Source organism: Bubalus kerabau, chromosome 14 (assembly GCF_029407905.1).
Source record: "Bubalus kerabau isolate K-KA32 ecotype Philippines breed swamp buffalo chromosome 14, PCC_UOA_SB_1v2, whole genome shotgun sequence".
Taxonomy (NCBI): domain Eukaryota; kingdom Metazoa; phylum Chordata; class Mammalia; order Artiodactyla; family Bovidae; genus Bubalus; species Bubalus kerabau.
In genome coordinates, this window is record NC_073637.1 from 5,956,402 (window position 1) to 5,974,338 (window position 17,937).

General features: G+C 46.0%; 1 long non-coding RNA gene across 1 annotated transcript; it reads left to right on the top strand.

Annotated features, from left to right (window-relative positions):
* The first annotated feature begins 201 nt into the window (after positions 1–201).
* On the top strand, positions 202–7,943 carry LOC129627173 (uncharacterized). The gene is made up of 3 exons (XR_008702452.1): positions 202–2,344; positions 4,055–4,362; positions 7,045–7,943. It is a non-coding gene; the product is annotated as an uncharacterized LOC129627173 (long non-coding RNA).
* Positions 7,944–17,937: the final 9,994 nt, after the last annotated feature.

The following is a 17,937-nucleotide window of genomic DNA, read 5'->3' on the forward strand; positions in this document are numbered from 1 at the left end:
GCCAACTTTTGGTGTTTTGTTTAAGTTACTTGAGTGTTAAGTTACTTGAACGCTCTGCAAGAGCGTTCCTCCTTTGACAAACGGAATGCTTATTAGCTCCCAAGCTAGACTCAAGTGGAAAACTATGAAACAGAAGAAACACAACTCTAAGGAGTCCATGAATGTCTTAGTCTGTCACTTAAAAAAGACAGAGGCCATGGGGAAGGGGAGGGCAAATTGCTAACAGATGAATGTGAACCCTAGCAAACCTCCAAATCATAGGAAATCTGAGCCAGGTCTAAGGGTCTGCTTCGAGTGCAAGGTGGGTCAGGTCAATCTACTCAGCTCCCACTTGGATCCAGAGTGAGGCTATCAGACACTTTACAGGCCCGTGGTCCATTTGTGTTTCGTTCCACTGGGACCTGAAGTCGTAATGGATTCTGGTCTTGGGTAGTAAAAGTCACTCAGTCGTGTCCAACTCTTTGTGACCCCATGGACTGTACAGTCCATGGAATTCTCCAGGCCAGAATACTGGAGTGGATAGTCTTTCCCTTTCTCCAGGGGATCTTCCCACCTCTTGTCTTGGAAGCAACCACTATTCCTTAATCCTATGAGCAGAGGCTGGAGCCAAGCTTTCTCCCAATGAAGCCTGGCCTTTCTCACTTAGGACTCTGGGATCCTCTGAGCATTCTTACTGACCTGACATTTAGACCTAATACCTATCAAGTGAGGTTTTGGAAGGATTTTGCTTTTTTGCTCTCAACTCCTATATCCCGACGAGTCTCTCAGTAGGGAACGGAGAAATGAGGCTCACGGGAGAACACTGGCGATGAGAGCCACAGGACTTGTTCTCCATTGGAGCCTGTGCACTCAGACTTCTGAATCAGGTGTTATAGGCATCGCTGCCCCCGGGGAGTAATGAGCCTATCCTCTGGGCATCTTGAGCCTCCCAGTGTCCACCATGGGGGCCACCCTGGCTCCCTAGTGCCCCGCACGCCCACATCTAAGTGGCCCCAGCACAGACATCATGGGACAGTGTCAGGCCCCCAGTGATGGGACTGTGACCACTGCACAGTCTAACCTGATGAGCTTCTGAACACTTACACCTCAGGTACATCAACTGCAGCCATTCAAGGCCCAGTTTTATAAGAGTCTTTAATATTGTTACTTCTCTGAGAGTTAGGAACCATCACCCACCAACACAAACCCTTATTGTTTGGGAACAGCTAAATGACTGGCAAAACCCTCAAGGGGACTTCTCTCAGCCATAATAGAGGGCAGGGCAGCTTGCATAAGCTAGAGTGAGAAGCCAGGCTTGTGATCAATACAAGATGAGTTTAATGGCTTCTTCTAATGAAGCACATAAACTGTGGATTGTGGTATTTTCTTCACCATAAAGGAAGTTTAAAATGCAGCAGTATTTACAGCAGAATATCAGCAGCGAGGCAACACCCTGCATTGTGAGTCTCCTCCCCAGGATGACGGTTAGAGACAACTGCTAGTCCCGTGCATCTCCACGTTCTCCACGAGGCGCCCTGAGCTCACCTGCATCTGAAATGCAGCTGATGGCTATTTGAGGCAGCGTTCGGGGGCTGCCTCGAGCAATCTAGTTGGCACTTCACGGCCAGCTGGCTTTCTGCTCCCGCTCTCAGTGGTTTAGTCCTTGTCCCCTGTCACACTGTGAGGATGCCTGTGAATGCCTCAGCAGCTCTTACCTACCCACCTTGTCTTACTAGTTAGGATGCCAGCATCAAAGCAGCCTAAAAAGCCTATTTACTAGGATGGGAAGAAGCCTGGCTAGAACCGAGTTCACTTAAGGTATTTCCTAACATAGGAGAGAATACGCCCTATGGCATATTAGACCCAAGCGTGGAAGCATGTCATGAGATGCTGGAAACTGGGGTCAGGGTCTCTTCCTCTTGGAACATAAATGCTGACCAGAGAAGTGAAGCAACTGACAAGGATTGTTAAACCCCTGCCCAGGTTAAGGAAAAAAGACTGGGTTCGGTTTAGTTCATGAACTGCCCCAGTCCTAGAGGGGATGGTTAATCTGGCACAAATTCAAGTTCCACAGCTTGTAACTTGCTGACAGCCTATTACCCAGGTAGCACTTTGGCAACAGGAGGCAACATGCCCCGTGCTTCATAAGTTAGGGCGTGTGGTCCTAAGGGTTTCTACTGGTCAGCTATGCTGAGAATGACCTGCTACTACTTCTCAGCACTTCCATTCCAGGAGCATTCGAGTCTGATCTAATTATTAAAGGGGCCTAAGGACCAGAGCCTCCATTTTAGGCACCCACTGCCTAGAACAGGAGCCAGCATCCTGAACTTCGGGAGAACGGCAGCCAGATCCCTGCCTATCCCAGGTCCGCGCTCCTCCTTACCTATGCTGTGTGCTTCCCCACCTCCCCAGACGGCTGGCCCAGATGCCAAGGGAGTGGGCTGGGAGTCTGCGACTCTCAGTTCAGGACTGAGGAGCTGCTCGAGGCCTCCCCCAACTCCAAGAGGACCTGATGAAGCGGCCCCTAGAGGACACTGCCCAGTGCTCAGGGGCATGCATTGGCCATCGCTGGCCCCGTTGGTTTCTTCGACATGATGGTTGTATGGTTAGGCTGGCCTGATTCTTGTGGAAGGCAGACAGCGATAGCCCCAGCCCCTCACGTCTCTCAACTTCCAATTCCCAGGCTTTGCAGAGGCCCTGGCCTGGCTCTCACCCTAATGTTAGTTTCCGTGGAGATGCTGGGAGGGGGAAGCTTTTGAAACCCTGCTCTTCTGTTTCCTCTGAGGCTGAGTCATTAGGGGCCCGGCCAGCTCCTTCCTGTCCTGTTCTTCTGGATAAACCATCCGAGCTTCGCCTGTAATACCCTGGACCAAGGACGTGCTGTCCCCATCCTCTTTTAAGGAGAAAGGAAAGGCCCATAAACAGAAGAGGCTTTTTGTGCAAAGAAGTGGCTGCAGACAGCAGCAGTGGAGTTGCCGAGATGGGCTTTTGCTAGTTGAAGCCTCTTCACACTTTAGCAGGAGAAAGAAAGAGGCAGGAGCATCTTCAGGAGAGAGAGCTGAACCCAGAGAAAGGGGTGAATTTGCAAGCTTGAAAACTGTAAGGCGAGTGCAGAGAAAAAGAGAGCGAGCCGGGCAGTCAGACAAGAAAAGGAAATTTATTAGAGGGAAAAGAGAGGGTGACTGGCTCTTAAGGAGAACCAGCATCTTCCCTTTCTGACAGCGTCCTTCTTACACTCTACCGATGAAAACTTCCCCGAAGGGATGGTCACGTAGCTGAAGGCCTGGAAATCTGGTGGTCTCAGAACTTTGAGACATTAAACGCCAGTGAGATAACAGGATGCCATTTGGTCAATCTCACAGATCACTGTGATTTTATTCTTCGTTTTCAAGGTTGACAAAACAAGCCATCTTATCAATGAGACCCCATGTGGGCCCTGTCGAAAACACCCCCCAACAACCCCACCCATCAGGGAGTAGCAGAGCCCCCCCAGTGCATCTCAGGGTGGTCGGCGCCCTCACCCAAGAAGGGCAGAGGGGGTGCAACCCTCCTCCTTATGCACCGCGTTCTCCCCGCCCCCCACTCAGCCTGGCTCCAGCCACCTGTGCCCTCAGCCCCTCACCTGCCCACCCATCAGCCTCCTGTCAGGTTCGGGGGCTGAGGAGGGGCAGCTGGGCCTCCAAGGGCCCAGTCGGTGAGCACAGCTAAGGAGAGTGGAGGCTAGAAGCTTACTCTGAAGAAGAAAGCCTCTCATGGGCCTACTTCCGGCCTAGAGGGGCAGCCATGGGGGAGGAATCCTTCTTGCAGATGAGTTAAGGGTCCAGGTGGGGTGAACAGCTTGTTCCTGCTGCCTGGGACCGTCTCCATGTTAGCTCTGAAAGTCCTATGTCCTGGGACACCCCGCAGCCCTGGACAGACCAGAAGATGTGGTGACTTCCCTTGGGTTCTGGAGCAAAACTCCACCGGGCAGGGGTGCCTGCTCTGGCCCCCTACAACTGGCAGGGGGTGGGCTGGGAGCTGTAGGAAGCATTCTGCTTTAATGAAATATTTTTGTGTTTTTTCCTTCACCACTTAGATTTATGAACAACCTCAGACCTCTCTCAACTCTGCCAGTTTAAACCCAGGAAGCCTTCCCTAATGCTCATAATTCAAATTGTTTTAATTTTTGGTAGAAAAGGTTAAACGTTTTGTGAGTTTTGTTAAATGCATATTTCTGTATATTAGTTATGAACAAACACCAATTTTGGATGGAGGGATTTTTTTAAAAAGAAGTGTGATTATCCCCCATTTGAGATGTTAAATGTCAGGTTTTTAGCATTAGGGTTCAGTCCACGTGCAAGATGCTTGTTCCAAAGATGCTTGTTCTGATCCTACAAACAGAATGTAAGTGGCTCAGTCAGTCAGTTCAGTCGCTCAGTCGTGTCTGACTCTTTGCGACCCCATGGACTGCAGCACACCAGGCCTCCCTGTCCATCACCAACTCCCGGAGTTTACTCAAACTCATGTCCATCAAGTCGGTGATGCCATCCAACCATCTCATTCTCTGTCGTCCCCTTCTCCTCCTGCCTTCAATCTTTCCCAGCATCAGGGTCTTCTCCATTGTAAACGGCAAGAGTTAGGAATTTGCAATTTTGACTCTGCACTGGTTATTGGTTTCATTGTATTTATCCTCAGGACTGGAAAATCCAGTGAGTTTAATGAATTAAATGGATTTTGTTTCATTGCCAGCTTTGAAATGTTAAAGCATCTTCAAATGAGTTCATTTATAAAGTTTTACTTTAATGGATGTGTATTGATTTTAGCAAACACATCTTAAATGTTATGTATGCATACATATGAAGACTCTTATTTTATTGTTTACATGTAGTTAATTAAAATATTCTGGAATAAAGACTATAAGGTATTTGAATACCTTTAGTCTATATCCTAGGGGCCTTCAGTTAACTTTGAAGTAACTTAAATGAGATTCTACACCTGGAGGAGACTACAAAATACTCCTCTCCAATTAAAATAAATTTCTATTTAAAAAAAAAAGTAATTTCTCTTTGATACAGTAAGCATCAGCCAAGCCATGTGGCTGCCTTGAAAGCTACATGGATGCCAGCACCTTGGGTGCACAGGGTCTAGGGACCCAGCAGTCTGTCAGCCCAGCACCTTCTCTTACACCCCAGATTAAGACCAACTGGTGGCGTTGCAAAAATCCTTGAAGAGATGAAAGCTTTGACCTGTTCTTGTAGACATCAGTGCATTTGCCCCAGAGGAACATGTTCAACCTGTTTTTGGAACGCTTGGGGACAAAGTGTAGGGAACTCGCTGAACGTCTAGAACTACCTGACCGCATGGGGCTTGACTGCTAGTGAACGCTTGTGTGTTTTCAGAATGGGCTGTAACCCTTGCCTAGGCTGTGATGCACTCTCTGGTTGTACGGTTATGGACGGGTAAATGCTTTCCACCTGCCTCTGTTGCCCGATTATTGGTTAAAAACACAAAAGCAACAAATAACTGATAGCTGTGGAGTGGTCCAGTCTCTCTCAGTCATTTTGCAATGGCATTTCTAAAGTCCTACCCCCTCCACGCCCGTACACACACACTTGGGTGACTTGGCTTTACCCAGTTGGCAAAGCAGACATTTTCTGCAAATGGTTCTCTTTTTAAGAATTTTTTGGTGATGTAAACCATTTTTTAAAAGTCTTTATTGAGTTTGTTACAATACTGCTTCTGTTTTATGTTTTGGTTTCTTGGCCCCAAGGCACGTGGGATTTTAGCTTCCTGACCAGGAACCAAACCCACGCCTCCTGCCTTGGAAGGGAAAATCTTAACCACTGGACTGCCAGGGAAGTCCCTGCAAATGGTTCTTTATACCCCTGTCTGCAGGGTAACTTGACACCTGTGTCCACAGCATGGACAAAGCGTTTAGGGCATCCCTGTTCTTCGAACACATATTCTGTACATTTGTTGAGCATCCCTTACATCCTGGGAAACATCACTGCTGTGAATAGCAGTGAATCAAATCAACACAAACCCTAGTATTCGTGGAACTTGAGTTTTAGTGGGAGCAGGTAGATAATAAACAATGATACTTCTTGCATTTCAGGTGGAGACTATGGCAGAAGTCATCATGTCGGGTGGATTGGTGGGGGTGGGGTACCATTTAAAATCAGGCGAAAAGGCAGAATTAAGCAAAACCTGAAGGAACCCCTGTCCCTGTCTAGGGGAGACTCGTTTAACTGGGGTAGCTACTTGTGCGAAGACCCTCAGGTGGGACTGTGCCTGGTTTGTTCCAGAAGCAACTGTGCCTCCAGAGCTTCTCGATAGTGGGGAGGGGCTTAGGGAGCGAGGCGAGGGAGGTAACTGCCAGGGCACCTGGGCCCTTGAAAGATTGTGTCATAACTTTGGCTTGTTCTTTATGGGACTTGGAAAAGCCCTAAATGATTTAATCTGACTTACATTCTCAAAGTATGTATGTACTTTACTGCAACCGTGGTTTTCATCATGTGCATAGACCCTAGGGCAGCAGAATCAGCTGACCTGGGGGCTTGTTGTTGTTCAGTGGCTCAGCTGTGTCTGACTTTTTGCGACCCCATGGACTGCAGCACACAAGGCTTCCCTGCCCTCCACTGTCTCCCAGAGTTCGCTCAAACTCACATCCATTGTCGGTGATGCCATCCAACCATCTCATCCTCTGTCATCCCTGCCTTCAATCTTTCCCAGCATCAGGGTCTTTTGAGTCAGCTCTTCGCATCAGGTGGCCAAAGGATTGGAGCTTCAGCATCCGTCCTTCCAATGAGTATTGAGGTTGATTTCCGTTAGGGGGTTTGTTAGGAGGGCACATTCCCAGCCCCCACCCCAGATCTCATGAATCACGAGCAGCAGCAAACTGGGTTTCACCAAGCCCTCCAGGGAAGGAGGAGCCACTGACTGCCCAGTTACGTTTGAATACATTTGATAAACCGTGAAAATTGTTTTAGTATAACAAAGTCCCATGTAATATTGCATGCTCATATGAAAAAACTGCTTATCTAAAATTCAAATTAAACTAGGCGTCCTGTACTTTTACTTGCTCAGCCTGTCAACCCTACCTCTGGACGATTCTGATGCACACTGAAGTTTGAGAACCACTGTTCTAGAAGTTCCGATGACCCACCGAGGTGTCCTTTGCCAGAGTAACCTCTGTGAGTGCTGACGGCTTTGAAGGTGGAGGAAGAAGCCGCAAGCCAAGGAATGTGGATGTCCTTTCGGAACTGCAAGAGGCAGGGACACAAATTTATGGATTTGCCCCCAAAGCCTGGAGATTACAGTGCTGTGGCTGAGAGCCAAGGAAAGTGGGCAGCCTCTAGAAACTGGACAAGTTAAGGGAACAGATTCTTGCCTGGAGCCTACGGAAGGAAGGCACATTAGGACTTCTGACTCCAGAATTGTCAGAGCATAAATGTGTATTGCGTTCAGCCACGACGTTTGGAGTAGTGTGTTGTAATAGGAAACAGAGCCCAGAGAAAACCCTCTCAGAGTGGCTTTTCCCATCTGAGGGGAAAATGAAGCAAGGACACAGGTTCAGGGCTGCCTTCTGCCCTGCTCCCTCGGACCTTGTCGCAGGGAAGAGCCTCCCTGCTCTCTTCTGATCCCGGAGGCTACCCCCTCCCCCAACAGCAGGCTACTTAAGCTGCAGCCCTTGCCTGACCCTGAAGCTCCCCTGGGTTCTCTGGTTCTGTGGTACCTCAGCTCCCTCTGGAGGGACCCTGATCATCGTCTGCTCCGTTGTCTTCTGGGTTGATTGCAGGTTTCTAAGTGGAGACCTTGCGGTGGCTGTTTGACCATCCCCTGTGTTCGTAGCACACATTATTTCTGCCTCAGGTACTATGGAGCTGAACTGCTTCACTGCAGAAGAATCCATCTTTAGAAAAGCAGCCAGAATACTAATTATCACTAATTTCCCAGGAGGATTATCTGCAAAATTATCTAAGAGGAACTGATCTCCTTCAACACACCATTCCCTCAAGTTTCCTTAGCTACATAGCACAGAGGCACGTTTTAAAGGATGTTGTTTCTCTCTACTGTGGGATGACAGTGACAAAGGAGTCTTCATTTGGAGTCTGTGCAGAATTCGTTGCATGGAGATGTGGTGTAACGGGGAGGAAGGAAGACTGGGAAACACGAGGTCTCAGCTGGAACTCTGCATACCTCAGATGTGCCGGTGTGGGTTGAATTCATCCAAGCCACACTTTTCTCATTGGTGAACAAGGAGTTCTCAGAATGCCCTCTTTCCCCCACTCCCTCCAAGTCAGGAATGGGCGTGCCTGGCTCAGACCTCCCTTCAGGAGAGAGCCCGCCCAGGGGAGTGTATGAGTGGGCAGCCCCCAGCTTCTGCATCTTTGGGACCGGCTCTCCCAGCTCACGCAGTGATGGGGAGCAAAGTGGGAGCACTGGGGCTGGGGCGCTTTTGTCCAGTGCAGACTCCTTTCACGACTGGTCCTTGCTCTTCTGTGCTCTGTCGGCCTGAAGGTGAATTTTCAGGATTATGCTATTGTGGTCACCTTTTTTTGTTTAATTCTAAATGGTCAAGTAATAATGTTTATTAAATCAATAAGAACGTTTTAAAAATATTGAAGTACAGTGATTTACAATGTCATATAGCTGTGGTCACTTTGTAACTGATCTCTTCGCTTCTCTTGCATCCCTAGGTTTTTTTTTTTTTTTTTGATGTGGACCATTTTTAAAGTCTTCATTGAATTTGTTAAAATAGTGTTTCTGTTTTATGTGTTTTGGTTTTCTGGCTGTGACTAGGGATTGAACCTGCATCCCTGCATTAGAAGGTGAAGTCTTAACCACAGCACCGCCATGGAAGTCCCTTGTATTCCTTCTGAGTGTCTGTTTCCTGAAGGGCCTGGACAGTTGGACCTACAGATGGAAAAGTACATACTTCATCAGTGTACAAATCGATAAGTATTTGCATGTTGAACACCTCCATGTAAGCAGCACACAGGTCAACAGAAAAACTACCAGACGGCAGACAAGTCCTCTTGTATCTTCTGAAAGTCTCTATCCCCACCTAACAGTAACCACCATCCAACTTTTGACAGCATAATCTTAATAATGAAACCTAAGAAAGACATTATAAGAAAAAAAAATAGTGGCTACTGTTTCTCATGAATATAAACGCAAAATCCTTAGCAAATACTAGCAAACTGATCCAGCAATATAGCTACTTGTAGCCAATAATGTATCGGGAATCTTGACATCTCTTGAAACTCTTCTTTCCTTATAAATAAAATTTGAAAATGTCATCATGGACTTCAAGCATTTTCTCACCCAGGATTGTTTCTTCTCTTCCTGACTTTTCCACTCTGCTGGAAATCTGGTTACTAGGTATCCATGAATTTGAGGAAAGCTTCTTGTTAACTTGGCTAGGTTGGACAAGTCATCGGTCATTCAATAACAACATTAACCTAGATGCTTCTGTAAATGAATTTTCCAGATATGGTAAAAGTTCATACTTAGTTGACTTTAAATTAGGGGAATTCTTTGAGTGGACCTCAGTTAATCAGTTGGAACATCTTTTATGCTTTTCCTGGGGAGAGAGAGAAACTCCTGCCTTTGGATCATAAGTCTGTTGGTTTCTTGTATGTTCTGCTCTTCCCTTCTGATGGCCTGTCCTACACCCCTCAAACTTGCATGACCACCTCCTGCAGTTGTGTAATCCAATATATCAGTTTGAGTCACCCCCTATATCCCCCTTCCCTCCTATACACACACATGCACACTCATAGGGTCTATTTCACACACAGGGTCTATTTCTCTAGTCGAGCCTTGACTGATACAATTACTCTGTTGCTGTTGCCAAATCAATTACTCTACTTTCAATTTTCTCAAAGCCTTTGAGCAGCTGCTTTTCTGTTAGAAAAAGTTCTCCTCTGGGTTGCTGATTTAACAACGTGGAGTTGTGGAAAGCACTGTTGTCAAGAGATAGAAGTTCCCATGGTCACTTCAGTTCTCCAGACCTGTCTTTCCTCGTGGGCAGCATCAGTGTTGGCTGAACCATCCCTGGGCCAGAGCCCTTGAGAAGACAGAAGTGGGGAATGAGATGCCATTTTGCCATGTCACTTGCTTGGTTCAAAGTTCTTTTCTTTCATGACCTCTTTCATCCATCATGTCAGTCTGTCCTAAGCCAACAACAACAACAAAAATGTATTCTTAAAATGATGAGTGTAACATGGACGGGTTTTAGGATGGTAACTGTGCATCAGTGGATGGTGATAAATGACACATTTAATGCAATGGATGGCAAAGTTATAGATCTTCTTATCTCATACTTTGGATTCACTTCACCTGCTCGGAGTCTCCAGAACATGACTAATGACCCTTTGACAGTTTAAGTGTCTAACCTTTATTTGCTGAATGAGATTACATAAAGAATCTTAGGGACAATTTAAGGGACAAAGCACTGAAATTTTCAACTATAGTTGGTGACCCAGGAAAATGACAAGGTCGCCACTCTCCTCTCCAGTGCTGCTTGCCTACCTAGAACTCCAGGATCTTTTTCCCATCTGGGATTTGGCTCCAGCTGTTCTTTCTGATGGTTCATCCTTTCCTTCCAACCCCCCGACTGTGACTTTAAGCAAGTTAACTGAACATCTCCTGGCCCCAGACTCCTCCTCTGTGATGCAAGGCTAAGACAGATGATCCTTATGGTGACTTCATTCCAGCTGGGAAACCGTCTGAGCATGAAATTTAAGTATGAATTTTCAGCATCACCTTTCTTTGCAAGATGGAAAACAGAGGGATGAGAGAATGGCTTTGGCTCATTATTTGCAAACGAGGGCTTAGGAAGATTGATGTGTTTGCCCAGAAGAAAAATAAACTTGGATGTAAGGTCTGTAAAGTGTACCCTTTATGAAATTGTGAATTTTTCAAGAGGAAGAAGCTACGTACTCTCGGGGTTATTGCTTGACTTGAGGCAGAGAAGGTATTTGTAGTCCCTGCCAGGACTCGGAAAAGCAGTGAGACAGGGGCCAGCATCCTGCCTGCACCATCCAAGACACGCACCTTGGCCTTCCCAGGCTCCCGTGGCCGTGGCCTTCCTGTTCCCTCTCCTTGCCATCTGGGTCAACCTGCTCGCCCTGCGTTTGACTCTCCATCCTGCAGTTATTCCCTTCGTCCTGCTGGCTCACATTCTTCTTGTTCAGGCCAAGGGAAGGCTGTCTTTTGCCAAGAACCCCAGAAGTCATGGCATAGGGAGTAAGTAAAATGCCAGCTGAGGCTGCAGAGATGTATAAATGGATTTAGACTCAACCAATATTTATCACATGCTCACTGAGTGCCAGCCCTCTGCCAGAGCTTTTACTTTATTTTTAAAATACTTATTTACTTATTTATTTGGCTGTACTGGGTCTTAGTTGCTGCACGCGGGATCTTTGATCTTAGTTGCTGCTGCTAAGTCGCATCAGTCGTGTCCGACTCTGTGCGACCCCATAGACGGCAGCCCACCAAGCTCCCCCGTCCCTGGGATTCTCCAGGTAAGAACACTGGAGTGGGTTGCCATTTCGTTCTCCAATGCATGAAAGTGAAAAGTGAAAGTGAAGTCACTCAGTTGTGTCCAACTTGTAGCGACCCCACGGACTGCAGCCTACCAGGCTCCTCCGTCCATGGGATTTTCCAGGCAAGAGTACTGGAGTGGGGTGCCACTGCCTTCTCCGGATCATAGTTGCAGCATGTGAACTCTTGGTTGTGGCACCTGGGATCTAGTTCCCTGACCAGGGATGGAACGTGGGCCACCTGCATTGACAGCGAGGAGTCTTAGCCACTGGACCACCAGGGAAGTCCCTGCCAGAACTTTTAAACCCATTGTGTCACAACAAGCCTGTGGTTAAGTGTAGTGGGCTGAATGGCGATCAACCGCCCGCCCCAATTACAACCACATACTAATCCCCTGAAACTGAACATCTTATTTGGAAAAGGGTCTTTGCAGCTATAATTAAGTTTAGCATCTTGGGTTATGAGATCACCTGGATTATCCAGTTCAGTTCAGTCACTCAGTCATGTCTGACTCTTTGTGATTATCCAAGTGGGCCCTAAACCCAATGGGAAGTATCCTTCTGAGAGCAAAGCAGAGGGAGAGCTGACACGTAGAATAGAGGAGGAGGCCAGGTGACTAATGAGGCAGAGAATCCAGGGCTGCAGCCACCAGCTCAGCATGCCTGGAGCCACCAGAAGCTGGAAGGGGCAAGGAGTGATCTCCCCTAGAACCTTTGGAGGAAGCATAGCTCTGCAGACACCTTGATTTTTGACTCTGACCTCTGGAACTATGATCAAATAAATGTCTACTGTTTTGAGCCACAAAACCATGATAATTTAATTCAACAGTGCTAGGAAACTAATGGAGAAGGCAATGGCACCCCACTCCAGTACTCTTGCCTGGAAAATCCCATGGACGGAGGAGCCTGGTGGGCTGCAGTCCATGGGGTCGCGAAGAGTCGGAGACGACTGAGTGACTTCACTTTCACCTTTCACTTTCATGCATTGGAGAAGGAAATGGCAACCCACAGAAGTGTTCTTGCCTGGAGAATCCCAGGGACGGGGGAGCCTGGTGGGCTGCTGTCTATGGGGTCTCACAGAGTCAGACATGACTGAAGCGACTTAGCAGCAGCAGCAGCAGGAAACTAAAGCTCCAATACTTGGGCCACCTGATGTGAAGAGCCGACTCACTGGAAAAGACCCTGCTGCTGGGAAAGATTGAGGGCAGGAGGAGAAGGGGACAACAGAGGATGAGATGGTTGGAGGGCATCACCGACTCAATAGATATGAATTTGAGCAAGCTCCAGGAGATAGTGAAGGACAGAGGGGTCAGTACTGAAATCCATGGGGTCACAAAGAGATGGACACGACTTAACAACTGAACAACAACCACCACAAAGGAAGCTAATACACACAGGTATCCTCCATAGAGGGAATAACCAAGAAGCTTTGATGTCACTGAGGTCGGGGGTCCCCTAATATCTATTTGAAAGGGGATTTCTTTCTCGAGTCCCACCTCTTCCTTTCTACTGGAAACAATTTTTTTTTTTTTCTGAGTGTCCCTTGTTCTCCAGGAAGCAGTGTGCAGCAGAGAAAGGGGTCTCACTCCCACTTCAGGGTGTGTGTTCATTCCTTGGGAAGGAACACAGGGCCTTGTCCTGGCTGCGGACTTACCAGGTAAGGTCTGACGAGCCTTCTGGGAAAACAGCCCTTGATCCTAATAGAGAACCAAGAAGACACTCCTTTCTTCCACAAGGTGTCAGTGGATCACTTATATGATTATAAGCAATCTTCCTCCTGGCTTGGAGGTGAAATAAAAGAATCCTCACCCTTGGGGGTGAGGATGGCAGAATGGACAGATTGAAAAAGGAACAACAGTTTTTGCAGATATCTTGAAGGCACTGAAGCCTATGTTATCTCTGGACTGAATATTATATGAGGTGATGGATGTCCTTATGTTTTTATCTCGAGTAGACCTATCTCTGTATCCTATAATGACACAGTTTCTATTTAAGACAGTCTATGTACCGGGGGGTTTCCCTGGTGGCTCAGGCAGTAAGGAATCTGTCTGCAATGCAGGGGACCTGGTTTCCATTCCTGGGTCGGGAAGATTCCCCTGGAGGGGGAGCAAGGTGTAGCAACCCAATCTACTATCCTTGCCTGGAGAATTCCATGGTCAGAGAGTCGGCGGGGCTACAGTCCATGGAGCCACAGAGAGTCGGACACGACTGAGTGACACACACACACATGTACCAGGAATTGTACAGAAGCCATTTATTCTCCAAATAGCCCAGCAAGACCTTGGCCATTTTACACACGAGAAGACTGAGGTTCAGAACTCACATGTCTTGTGCAAGGTTACATGACTGATAATTTGGGTCATCGGACTCATACGCCAGGTCTTTGATTCCCAAGACAGACAGTTAATTAGCTGAATTAAAGTCTCTGTCCTTCACTTTCACATCAAATATTTGCAGTCTATCAAATGTTTATATCCTTTTAAGAATTCCTTTAGTAGAAAATGTTTCAAAGAATTGAAAGATTTTGATAAGTACAATATTCTGCTGAAATAAGTCAATGACCACTCAATCAATATTTATTTCAGATTGTTTCCTTAAAACAAAATATTGGCCAAAAATATTTGAAGAAACAAAGGGTATGATTGAATCTTGAAAATAGCCTGGATGTGGTTGAGTCTTATTTTTCTTACCTGGTACAGGGGTGGGTGGTTACCTTTAGTGATTCCTTTCCAGCTTTGTTCTGAGGATCAGATGTGATCATGCGTGCAAAAATGCGGAAAAGCTACGACAAACCTGCTGCTACTGCTAAGTCACTTCAGTCGTGTCCGACTCTGTGCAACCCCAGAGACGGCAGCCCACCAGGCTCCCCCGTCCCTGGGATTCTCCAGGCAAGAACACTGGAGTGGGTTGCCATTTCCTTCTCCAATGCATGAAAGTGAAAGGTGAAAGTGAAGTCGCTCAGTCGTGTCCGACCCTCAGCGACCCCATGGAGTGCAGCCTTCCAGGCTCCTCCGTCCATGGGATTTTCCAGGCAAGAGTACTGGAGTGGGGTGCCATTGCCTTCTCCGACAAACCTAGACAGCATATTAAAAAGCAGAGACACTACTTTGCTGATAAAGGTCCATCTAGTCAAAGGTATGGTTTTTCCAGTACTCATGTATGGATGGGAGAGTTGGGCCATAAGGAAAGCTGAATGCCAAAGAATTGATGCTTTTGAACTGTGATGTTGGAGAAGACTCTTGGACTGCAAGGAGATCAAACCAGTCAATCCTAAAGGAAATCAGACCTGAATATTCATTGGAAGGACTAATACTTTGAAGCTCCAATACTTTGGCCATCTGCTGTGAAGAGCCACTCATTGGAAAAGACCCTGGTGTTTGGGAGATTAAAGGCAGGAGGAGAAGGGAATGGCAGAGGATGAGATGGTTGGATGGCATCACAGACTTGATGGACATGAGTTTGAGTGAGCTCCAGGAGTTGGTGATGGACAGGGAAGCCTGGCATGCTGCACTCTATGGGGTCAAAAAGAGTTGGACATGACTGAGCGACTGAACTGAATGGTGATGGGAACCACCATGTTTGGGGCTTTGAGTTCTTAATCTGGGACCAGTCACCAGGCAGAAACCACATAGGTTATTTTAACAGAGAAAATACAGAGAATTGTTAATTGGGTAATAAAAGGACAGTATTACAGAGGTTGGAGTTCCCTGGAGGCTCAGAAGGTAAAGAATCTGCCTGCGATGTGGGAGACTCTAGCTGGATCCCTGAGTTGGGAAGATTCCCCTAGAGAAGGGAATGGCAACCCACTCCAGTATTCTTGCCTGGAGAGTTCCATGGACAGAGGATCCTGGCGGGCTACAGTCTATGGGGTTGCAAAGAGTTGGACACGACTGAACGACTGACACTTTCACTTTCATCACAGAGGTAGCAATTTCAGGGCTAGGGGATCGAAGAGAAAGGGCTAGAAGGACAGGTATTAAGATGTAGACATTTGGAGGAGGGGTTATGGAGCTGAAACCCATTCTTCTGAGAAAGGGTCTGCTCTGTTGATGCTGATGTCTGAGGTGCCCTGAAGAAGCTGGTTCTGTGAGTGTTGGGGAAAAAACAATGATGAGCTAGATTTCACGGCTCCCAGAGGAAGGAGTGAGCCACCGAAAGGTGGAGAAACTGTGCTGTGAGGCTCCTGGAAATACGAAGTCGATGGGGCCTCCCTGGGGTGCAAACAAGAAGGAGTTTCTCTCTCCCCAGCACCCACTCCAGAGTCCTCGTTGCCAGACTGAGCCAAGCAGAAATGTGGTTTGCAGTCCCAGACCTAGTATTGCAGAATGGAGGGCTTGAAAGGTGGGTATAGGGCTACGACCTAATAATTTAGTAGCTGGCACTTGGTCCTCATGTTTAAGTCCTGCAAGATCCTTGCAAAGTAGCTATTGCCATTTCCATTTTATGTTGTAGAAAATCGTAGCTGGGAGACATTCGACTTTCCCAGAGTTCAGAATGTTCCAGAACCAGGATTATAATCCAGTTCTGTCTGTCTCTGCAAAATCCTCTGAGGGTTAGCTTCTGACTCATTTTACTTCATATTCAACTACAATATTCAATAAATATTTATCAGTCTCCTAGATGCCAAGCACTATTATATGGAATGGGGATATGGTAGTGAATACATCATAATACTTCTCCTCCTAGAATTTATAATCTCTATTAAGCATTACTAACACATGCACATAGGCACTCTATTTATGGTATGCATTTCACAATTTTAATGTCTGTGTACAAATAAAAGTTACTTTTTTAAATTTACAAATGAGAGCCACTAGGAAGGGACTTTTAGAACAAAATATTAGTGAGTTCTGAATTTTTCATAGATGTCTTCATTATTTTCTCCATTCCTTTATTTTTTTGTAGGGGGTTGGATACTTGCTTACATTTACTCTTTCTTGCTTTTTTTTCCTTCTGTGATTTCAAACTACACTTTTTTGGTTCTGTTCTACTCTTTGTTGGTTTCTGTTTTAACTATGGTATGGCAAGAGATTGTGAACTGTTCATCAATTCACTGAAATGTGTTGAGACATTTTTACAAGGTTTGTGAGGGGAATATGTGTGTGCATGTATTTGTTCAGTCATAATACTGCTAATCTTTTACATTAAATCATTACATTAAAATATACCATGAATCAAGGAATTGTCACTTTTTCTTTGATTTTTATTTTATATATTTTTAGACTATGTTTTGTACAGAAAGATGCAGGCAAGGTCCTGCACATGATATCTTTTGGATGGATAGTTAATCCTTCTATTGACTGGATTCTTTTACTCTTTCAGTGTTTTTCTCTTGATTTTTTTTTTTTTAATCTAATACTGCATGCTAAGTTGATTTAGCTGTTTCTGACTCTTTGTGACCCTGCAGATTGTAGCCCACCAGGCTCCTCTATCTATGGATTCTCCAGGCAAAAATACTGGAGTGAGTTACCATGCCCTCCTTAGGGGAACTTCCTGACCCAGGGATTGAACCCATAACTCTTGCATCTTCTGCATTTGCAGGTAGGTTCTTTACCACTAGCACCATCTGAGAAGGCCAATTTAATACTAAACGTTGCTAAAATAACTTTCTTGGTTATATAACTGGAAGGTTGTTTTCCATATTGAATATCTAAGTATCCATCCAAAAGATATCACATGCAGGACCTTGCCTGCATCTTTCTGTACAAAACATAGTCTAAAAATATATAAAATAAAAATCAAAGAAAAAGTGACAATTCCTTGATTCATGGTATATTTTAATGTAATGATTTAATGTAAATTAGTATTGAATATCTAACTCTTGAGTTCATTATCTAAGTATATATCTTGAACTGTGGTGTTGGAGAAGACTCTTGAGAGTTCCTTGGACTGTAAGGACATCAAACCAGTCAATCCTAAAGGAAATTAATCCTTTATATTCATTGGAAGAACTGATGCTGAAGCTGAAGCTCTAACACTTCAGCCACCTGATGCAAAAAGCCGACTCCTTAGAAAAGACCCTGATGCTAGGAAAGATTGAAGGCAGGAGGAGAAGGGGATGATAGAGGATGAGATGGTTGGATGGCATCACTGACTCAGTGGACATGAGTTTGAGCAAACTCAAGGAGATAGTGAAAGACTGGGAAGCCTGACGTGCTGAACAGCAACGTCTTGAGTTAGTAGCTATCCCTTCAACAGTGCGTCTATACGTCAAGTCTTGTTCTGAGTGTGATTACATATGCAAATTCATATAATTCTCACAACTCCCTATAAGGTGGTTATCTTTGTGTTACAGGTCAGAAAACTGAGGCTGGAATCCACATAAATAAGTAGCCGAGCTGAGTTTCAAATTCACATCTTCTAGCTCCTGAGTCACACATTTAGCCACTACTTTTCACTGCAAGTGCATCAAGCTTAGTTAGGATTAGAA